Consider the following 9,423-nt stretch of genomic DNA (forward strand, 5'->3'; position numbering starts at 1 on the left):
TTTATCCTTCCAAATTGCCACCAAATAATACGCCATTTGACTTAGGAAAATAACACATGGATATCAGATAATTATTTTTCCCTAAGTCATCCTCAATACATTTAATCAGTAAATACAAATATTTAAATATTAAACCTTAGACAAGGAAATAATATTTAAATAAATCACTTATGACTCCCATACTGATCATCAACAAAACCAGGATGAAGCGTAGAATTGCTGCAGGATCAGGACCCTGTCCACTGCGAAAAATAGAAATGCTCCATACTACCACTTACTAAAAATAGTAAGTCATGAATTACTACTCCGAAAAGCATGATCTTCGCACCTAGTGACAGAGCATGGAAAATTCAGTTAGACAACATCATCCAAGCAGCCAACCCCTAACTTACCAAAAATATTAAGTTCTCGCTTCACCAACATTTGAAACCCTAATTCTTCATTCCACATAGCCTACGGGTCTCTAGAATAGGCCAATGGACCACTGAAAGCACATCATTGAGAAGGGGACATTACATAAGTAGGGAAGAAAAAGAATATATATCTTTTTGTTGCCACTTTGTCAGACATCCCAGCTCTGATTCAATCCAGGAGTAGGTTTATTTTTTAGACTCTAATTACTTTTCACTTTAGTTAGTGGTACGTATGTTATTGGCTCTTTATATATTTATTTTCTTCTAACATATTTTAAAGTAACCAACAACTAATTATTATTGATCCAGGTAGCCGAGAATGGTAGCTAAACACTGTAAACCAGTTTCATTTGTTGCTTGGAGCCCTGATGACAAACTGTCGCTTACTTGTGGTATTCAGGAGTTTGTCAAGCTTTGAAATGTTGATACTGGAGATTGCAAGTGGACATGATAAAGCCAGCAGTGGTTTCACTTCCTGTGGGTCGTTCCAAATGGTACACGTGTAATCTGTGGCGGTGTTGATAAATGCATCTATATATTGGATCTAGAAGGAAATGAGTTGGATATATGGAAAGGACAACAAATGCCAAAAATTTCTGATTTGACTGTCACATGGTATGGAAAAGAAATAATCAGCTGCTGTGGGTAGAAGGAGATTACGATGTACAATTTAGATACCAAAACTGAGAGACTAATTGAAGAGGACAAATCAATAACTTCTTTATGTGTTTCAAAGGACAGTAGGTTTCTTCTTGTAAACATAGCGAATCAATAGATACACCAATGGTATATTAAAGCTAATTCAAAGCTTTTATTGAAGTATGAAGGCCACAAGCAAGGTCGCTATGTTATAAGGTCCTGCATTGGTGGATCTGATTATGTCTTTGTTGCCAGTGGTAGTGAAGACTCACAGGTTTGTCAATTTTCTTGCAAACTGTTTTATATTGAATTGTATTAAATTTTTTTATTGTAAAAAGTATTTATTTGTCATTAAGTTTTGTCCTTTCTGAACGGAAGTTCCCTTGTCATCAATTAGTAAAGCTCTACCACACATGGCTTTCTTCCTGTTATTTTTGAAGAGTGTTCTCATGGTTAATCAAATTTTCTGATTCTGATTTCCTGGTCTACATATGGCATCGAGGTAATGGGTAGCTTTTAGCAGTTTTGCCTGGTCACTCAGGTACTGTAAACTGTGTGAGATGGAATCCTGTGAACCCACACATGTTTGCATCTACCAGTGATGATTACAATGTATGCATATGGGGAGTGGACAAAAACATTTTGAAGAGTAAGAGTACCGACTCTAGTAATGGAGTAGTTCACCTTGCAAATGGAAGGCCATAGAAGTAAACAAGAGGTTAACGACCGCTGTCGAGCAGTTTTTAATCATTTTAATAATGACTATTTTCTTTGGTGCATGTGTAAATATTAAATAATGATCTTTTATTTGTTTTCATTCTTTCAAAGACCAAGCCTGTTAATTATGCTGATTACATTTCAGGGCATAATCAACTTAGCATCGCTCTTCACAAAAATAATTTGCCTTCAAAAAATGTGACGTGCATGTGCCATCATGATTTTGTTGCAATATGAAATATTACAATATTGTATTCATATTTTGTTATGATTTAAATTTTAAAATCGTGTCTTCAACTGCTTGATTGAGAGATAGCCAGGAGACATCCAAAATCAATTATGCTAAGGTGAGAGCAGAACACACTCTTGGCATTTATGTGATAGAGCCTAGGTGTTTTTATTCATGGAGTACTCACTAGGTTATTTGGTATGCCCCTGTTGTTTCTTTAATTTGGGGAAAACAATTTCATTGACCACAATGCAAAGTATTGGGGGTGCTTCCTTGCCATTAAAACGACCCATAATTAATTACAAAACTTGCTAAATTGCTTCTTACAAGCACATCTAAAGAAGTCTGCTCTTTTATCAGGAGTTGCTTGAACAATTCTCTCCTCTGGCCAAATAGTTAGCAGTCAAGGATTATGGAAGGGGAAAATCTTGATTTCAAAAGAGCCCTTGAAAAAATAAGGAAATTAACTGAGCCGAGTTCTTCTCAGGTCTGTTTGGCAATGCTATTTCTGGCAAGAATTTGCTGAATGCCAATAATCAGATAGACTCTTCATCCAAGAATAATTTTCTTGTGAACTAAAGGTTAGCATATTCAAGGACTATAAGTATTGGCAGTACCCCTGAGATTGAGTTCAGAAGCAAACTTTCATTGCTCTGTTTATTATATTTAGGGCATTGTATACAAATTACCAATTGTTTGGAAGTTCCTGAAACTATTGTTTAAGAAGCAAATCTGCTCTTCCTTAAGATGCACAGAAGAGTCGTTAGATCATTCCCAAAATGTGCATAGAAAATCCCTTGAAAAGATGAATTCTAATCGTCAGGTCACATGTTTCTAAAATGTCTGGCTACGAAGGCTCAGCTAGATGGCTGGAACTTGCTGTATATTTTAAAAAAGGACAATTTAAGTTTGTTACCACCCTTGCAAAATAGTGTGCTTGTATGCCTAGAGAGGTTGGGGATGTTACAAAATCCACAAGAGGCGGTTAAGCCATGTCACAAACCCAAGCACTGCGCTGCACAGCAAAGGAAATCAAGGGCGCACACCTTGCAACAATCCCCCCCAGTGCAAGCGAGGGGTTTGAACCTGTGACCAAGCTCTAATACCACTTGTTACAAAATCCACAGGAGGCGGTTAAGCCATGTCACAAACCCGAGCGTTGCGCTGCACAACACAAGGAGACCAAGGGCGCACACCTTGCAATAGGGGAAGCCTTTCCTTGTTGACATAAGTATCTCAGGTCATAAGGCTCATATAGGGCTCTTTTGCACATTGGTTTGTTAAATAAATGACTTAAGATTAGTAATTTCTTCATGCAGGGGATACTGAAAAGTTAGAATTATTGTTTTGTGTCCGGGCTATTTCTTCATGAGAGAAATGGTACAAAATTTAAAGCTCTCTCAATCTGAAAAGTGGGCCTGAGTGGTTTCTGAACACAGGAAATCTTGTGGCACAAAGATTGTGTTTCCAAATTCAACATGATAATGTGAAACATTGTTACCATTTGAGGGTGCATCCACAAATGTTAAATAAACTAGTTCGTGAATTTATTGCAACAGTATCAATCAAGTCCTTTGGATTTGTTGTTGCATGTGTTGAGCTTTAAGCTCGGATAGGAATTTCTGCACAGATAGTGTGAACGTGTTGGAAGTAGTTCAAGTTATTCCATTTTGCATTTATCTTTAGTGAAAAGTGTCTTTTATTTAAATAATCAAGTATAATAAATGTAGATGTGCATTAATAATTTAAACTTGTCTTCCAAGTCATCTCTTGCAAGAGATAAGGAGCTTCTTGAAGGTTAGATTTTTGCTTAATAGTATAAAGATAGGTGCAAAATAGAAGAATTATATACAGTGATAAATTACCATGCAGCTGTGGTGAACAGTTTGTATAGGTTTCTTTGTAAGTTTTTTGGAGGAATGAAAAGCTGATTTGAAGGTGTAATTATCCGTGTATTTGTTTTTATGCTTCATAATTTGAAGTTTCAACTGCTGTGTGATTTATGATATTTTAAAGTATAATTTGTTATTATAGAACATTAGGACATTACTCATCTTGGTTGAAACTTTTCAGGATGTTAACTATAAGCTATAGTCTTTGTGGTAATGCCTGTTGTTTGTATGTTTGCTCAGACTGCAGTTCCATTTTCTTGTTCCCATGATTGAAATCTATAATCAAACGGGCTTCTTGCAGATGCAGGCAAAAACACTTATTCACTTCCATAAATACCAGAATGTTCAGTGATGATTGAGTGCTGGTGTGCGGAAAAAAGGTTGATTAAGTACTTGTTTTCGTCTTGAGTCATGATGAGTGGGTGCTGTGAAACTTTTGTTCTGTATATTTGCTCTCCTTGGTATCAAACTCAAGATGAGTCATAAACATTACTCAAGATTTAATGAGATTTCTGTAAACTAGTGTATCTGCATCTTTGGCTTTCATGCTTTGATATTTACAAACATTTAGAGAGATGTTCAAAGAATTTAATTCTCTTTATTGGGTAATTCCAAAGCTCAGAGTTTCCTGTTATCATTTACTTGGAATCTGTAGAAGATTCCTTTTGTTCTTGTGACTGGTTCCAAATTCATTTAGTTTTGATGTTGCATAATAAGCTTTAGTCCTTGTGGTATTTTCCAGTGTTTATAAGGGCAGCTTGTTTTTCACTTAACCGTCATTGAAAACTATGATCTACCAGACTTCTTGTGGATGCAGGGAAAACAATTCTTCATCCCCATAAAAACAGAATGTTCATTAAGCATTTATGTGAAAAAAGCATTTTAGCATATGTGTGAGTTCCTTGAAACTTTTTTCATTTGGATTTTGCTATTTTATTGTTTCCTGCTAAAATGAGTCTACCATCTTGTCACAGGAATCAGTGAGGTTTTTTTTTGGACTCAGGTATTTACATTGTAGTTCTTTAACACTTCAATTTTTACAAACATTTAAACAGACTATTTCTTGAGGTCATGAGAATTACTGACAAGTTTGGAGTCTCAATCCATGTGACATGAAAATGTACTATGTAAAGAAGTTAAATGCTTCTAAGCATTATATAGGCCTTTGAACTTGGAATAGGATAAAATGTGAGAAGAGATTGCCCCTAAAATAACTAGAAACTATCCAGAAACATGAGATTAATTGCCCAAATGTTCAATTTGTCAAGTTTTCTAGGTTCACCATGCTAAAGACTGCTAGTCTGAAATAAGCTTCAAAGGAATTGCTTTACATTAAGATTTTTCTGTTTTTAATGTCTAGAGGAGCATTCTAAATCCCACATCAACTTTGACTTTTGGTGCAGGTGGCTGGATGGACAAGATGGTTGGAAGACATTGATGGTTGGCGATTTTATGCAACTCCTAACAATAAAAATCTAGAATGAATTCATGTTTATATTATCTAATATGCTTCAAAGAAGGGTGTTGATCCTTATATTCTTTAAAATTATGTTTTGAGATTGACACGTACTTGTGAGAATGATATGTCAAATTCTTTGGGATACCACTCCATGTGTAAGATGGATATGTCCTAGCATACATCTTCATTTCCTGAGCATACAAGGATGTCTGTTAAGTTGACAAAACAAATGAATAACACGCTTTCTTGTGGTTATCTCCATAAGTTTTGTATTTGATGGCATTTGAAGTTGTGGTACGCTTTGTCAAAGTTTGTGCTCCCTCATATCAATTAAGCTTAGATTCAACTAGTTACAATAATGTGATAGTGCCGTTTTCCTGCCAAAGAAATGGAATTCTAGCTGCTTTGAAGGTCACATCAACATGAATATTGTGAGTTCGAAAGTAATTATACCTTTTTCAGCAACAAGAGTTGTATAAGTCATTTTGTTTGGTATTACTTTCTGAATTTTCTACTCTTTGGTAGTGAAGGTGGTAGAATATGGTAGATTTTTTTGTTGCATTTTGTATTTTTAAATTGTTCTGTAGTTCTTTTTTAACATTTTAATTTTGATTTTATATCTTTTAACCTTGATATGTAATTATTTGATGTAGGAGCATCAACGACGAAGGTCATATCAACACGAATAATGTGAGTTTGAAAGTAATTATGCCCTTTTCATCAACAAGAGTTGTATAAGTCATTTTGTTTTGTATTAATTTATGAATTTTCCACTCTTTGGTAGTGAAGGTGGCAGAATATGGTAGATTTTCTTGTTGCATTTTGTATTTTTAAATTGTTATGTAGTCCATTTTTAACATTTTAATTTGTGCTGCTACTTGGTGGGAAGATGCTAGTGCTGATCACTTGACCGTCAAGGCTCCGGATTCTGATGATTCTTTAGGTGCTAATGTGGACTCCTCCTGGGATGTGGTTGTGCCTCTTACTGCTGTTGTGGCCTTTGTTGGCTCCCTAGATGCTCCTGGTTGGACCCCCTTTGGCCTTGCGGTTTCTTTGCTTGTTGCTCTTGTTCTGCAGCAACTGTCTACTCCCAGTGAGTTTACTCTAGGGGCTGTTATGTAGCTACAGTCTTCTCTAGGTGTGGACGATTTCTTTAAGGGGGTTTCCCTGCTTGATCTTCCTCGTAATGATGTCCCTAACAATAGTATTGCCTGGACTATTTTTCGTAGGTGTAAAGGTAAGTCTTCCCTGTCACAATCTTTGTGTCGGGTTGGGGGTGATTCTCCCCACTCTTGAGTTAGGCTCATAGCTTTCTGCTATTGTGCTGTTATTGGTTTGGTAGGCCTTTGACAGTGGTCCTCTGACCTGTTCGACTTAAGCTTGTATAGGGTCAACTCCCTTGTTTTGCTGCCTTCTTTTTGCTGCCCATGGGCTATTTGTATACAGGGCCAACACCCTTGTTTTGTTGCCTATTTTAATCTAAAACATTTTAATTTTGATTTTATATCTTTTAACCTTGATATGTAATTATTTGATCTAGGAGCATCAAGGGTGAATGACAATCGACATCAAAAAAATGTTTGAGTTTGAATTCTTTTATTTCGATTTAGTTCCAATTGTCGATGGAATGAAGTACAACTAGGTCCAGAGGCAATGGAATAAATGAATGATCACTGGTTTATTTCTAGTATAAATGGTTAAAGCAAACTCTCATATTTGCCAATGTGGTGGAGTTAACAATAATGAGGGAAGACTTGAGTTGAAGCATCATTGAACATGAAGGGAATCGATCTCATTCTTTGGGTCGATGGTTCATGAACCTGGACAAATTGATTTCTTTACTTTCAATGGGAGGTGTAAGGTCTTTTATTTTCATAAGAAGACGAAAAGTCTTAATGCATACAAAGGGACATGTATGGCAGATCTAATAAAAAGAAATAAATGCCAAAAACGTGAGTAGGAGGCGGCCGTGTAGTCATAAAAGACATCATGTAATGGAATGGAGGAGCGATGCATAGGAGTTAGCTCTCTGGGTGCAAGGAACAAGGATGAGTGTGCTAAGGATGTGGAAGTTAAAGAAAATGCATATTTTTGAACAACATAAAAGAGGCGCATGGTATGAAGACAAAAGGCTGATGACAGATTTAAGTCTGATGATGAATGAGAAGAAAGGGAGCATAGGAAGAGAAAGGGACGAACTGCACATGGAAATGGAAGTTTTAAATTGCATAATATAAAGAAGAATGCAAAAAGAGATGATGCACTGAAGAAGGAATAGTGGACGACGCTATAAAGAAAATAGAGAGGAGTGAGTGGCCTAGATTTTGAAAGAAGAATACACTTTACTTTGCAGATTTAAAAGAAATAAAATGCAAAACAAGCGATGACAAAGGGGTGGCTAAGGGGAAATTCTTCGTCTTGTGGCATTTTGGAATTGATTGGCAAATTAGAGGAGCAGATTGAAAAGAGGCATAAAAGTGCAAGGATAGTGAAACGGGGTGCGCCAAGGAAGTTAAGAGAGAATTGGCAGCAGATTAAGAAGGTATGAAAGATGTGTGGTAAAAGGAAGGAGGATTGGACATAAGATTTGAGTCCTTCATAATGTGCAAGGAGGAGTAAAAGAGCATCACTGCAGATTGAAGCAAATAGTATAAACAAAAACAAGGGCGTAGGCTTAGCATAGTAGAAGAAATATGATGAAAGTTGAAAGGAAGCCAAAATGTGGAATAACGTTTTCAAATACTAAATCTAACATGAGAGATGATGTAGAAAATTTCTTACAAAATCTTAAATGATTGTAGATTGGATAAACACATATAAATCAGATTTAAACAAATAAAACCATAAGACCAAAACCCTTTCAAGAAAAAACCCACACTCCAAAAGCCAGATTCAATTGTATTATTAACAACACCAACAATTACAATACAATGCTTAGAGCCAATGCTCTTCAGGAGTATATACAACAACAAAAAATTCTAGAGAATATCTGGCATACAAACGCTTCTCAGAAGATATTTAACGTCTCATACAAAATACACAAAGAAGCCACATATTTATAGAGCTCAATAATAGTGGAAAATGCCCATGGTTTCCAAAACCAATTCCAACGCTAAAGAGGTATGTGTTGTCATAAACAACAACTTGTTGAACCCATGATCCGTTGCACATAGCAACTTCCAATGCAACAATGCATAACTCATCCATAATAGCTACCTTCTCATATGCAACACCTACCTCAAACCACTTGTCAAAAGTGAATACCATAAATACCAATTGCCAAATAATTACTCTCAATGACTCTTCCACCAAACTAGTAAGTGTCATAGTTTCAACATAGCAACCTATGACACTAGTTCCCTAATTTTAGGACTTCCAAAGTGGGTGTAATAAAATAAATAAACATGTTTGGACTCTAAGGTTGAGACACCTTAATCACAACAAAAACATGGATGATGTAGATTTTTTTCTCAAAACTCCAAAAAACCAACATTCTGATTTCTTTATTTTGCAAATTGAAAGTTACATCTCTTTATTCTACAAAATAAAAATTACATCTCAATAACCACCATCCTATGATTCCTGCTATTCCCTTCTTATTCATCACTAATTCTAAGACTAACTACTTAACAAAAAGATGATCAACCTCCTAATTTGGTTCCTATGCGACATGCTGAATAACAGTAGTTCAAATAGTAACAATTCAAATCCAATTTTAACTCCTACATAGTCTACAATCAACTACCAATTAAACTGAAGAATCAACTCCTAATTTTGTGGAGTTAGTTGGCAGTCAGAATTGTTTGTTTGCATAATTCTCCCTTTCTTTTAAAATTTTGAACCTACTGTTTCAAAGCCTAATTACATGAATACACCTCAACAATTAAAACCCTAAAAATCTCAACAACCTAACTATTACATTTTTTCTTTGTGATGTAAGATTTATTTTTATCCTTAGATGCTACTACATCAATCATCTAGGAATGAGTTTGAAAAAGATGATAGAACCATCCTTCTTGACTTGAAGAATTCAAGCCACGGTGTTCCCTTCCACCAAATTAGGTATCTCTTCAA

At 35.7% G+C, this 9,423-nt stretch overlaps 1 pseudogene; it reads left to right on the forward strand.

Moving 5' to 3' along the window:
• The first annotated feature begins 732 nt into the window (after positions 1-732).
• Positions 733-5,621, forward strand: LOC131062583 (WD repeat-containing protein WDS homolog; annotated as a pseudogene).
• Positions 5,622-9,423: the final 3,802 nt, after the last annotated feature.

Source organism: Cryptomeria japonica, chromosome 6, assembly GCF_030272615.1.
Source record: "Cryptomeria japonica chromosome 6, Sugi_1.0, whole genome shotgun sequence".
In the NCBI taxonomy this organism is placed as follows: Eukaryota; Viridiplantae; Streptophyta; class Pinopsida; order Cupressales; family Cupressaceae; genus Cryptomeria; species Cryptomeria japonica.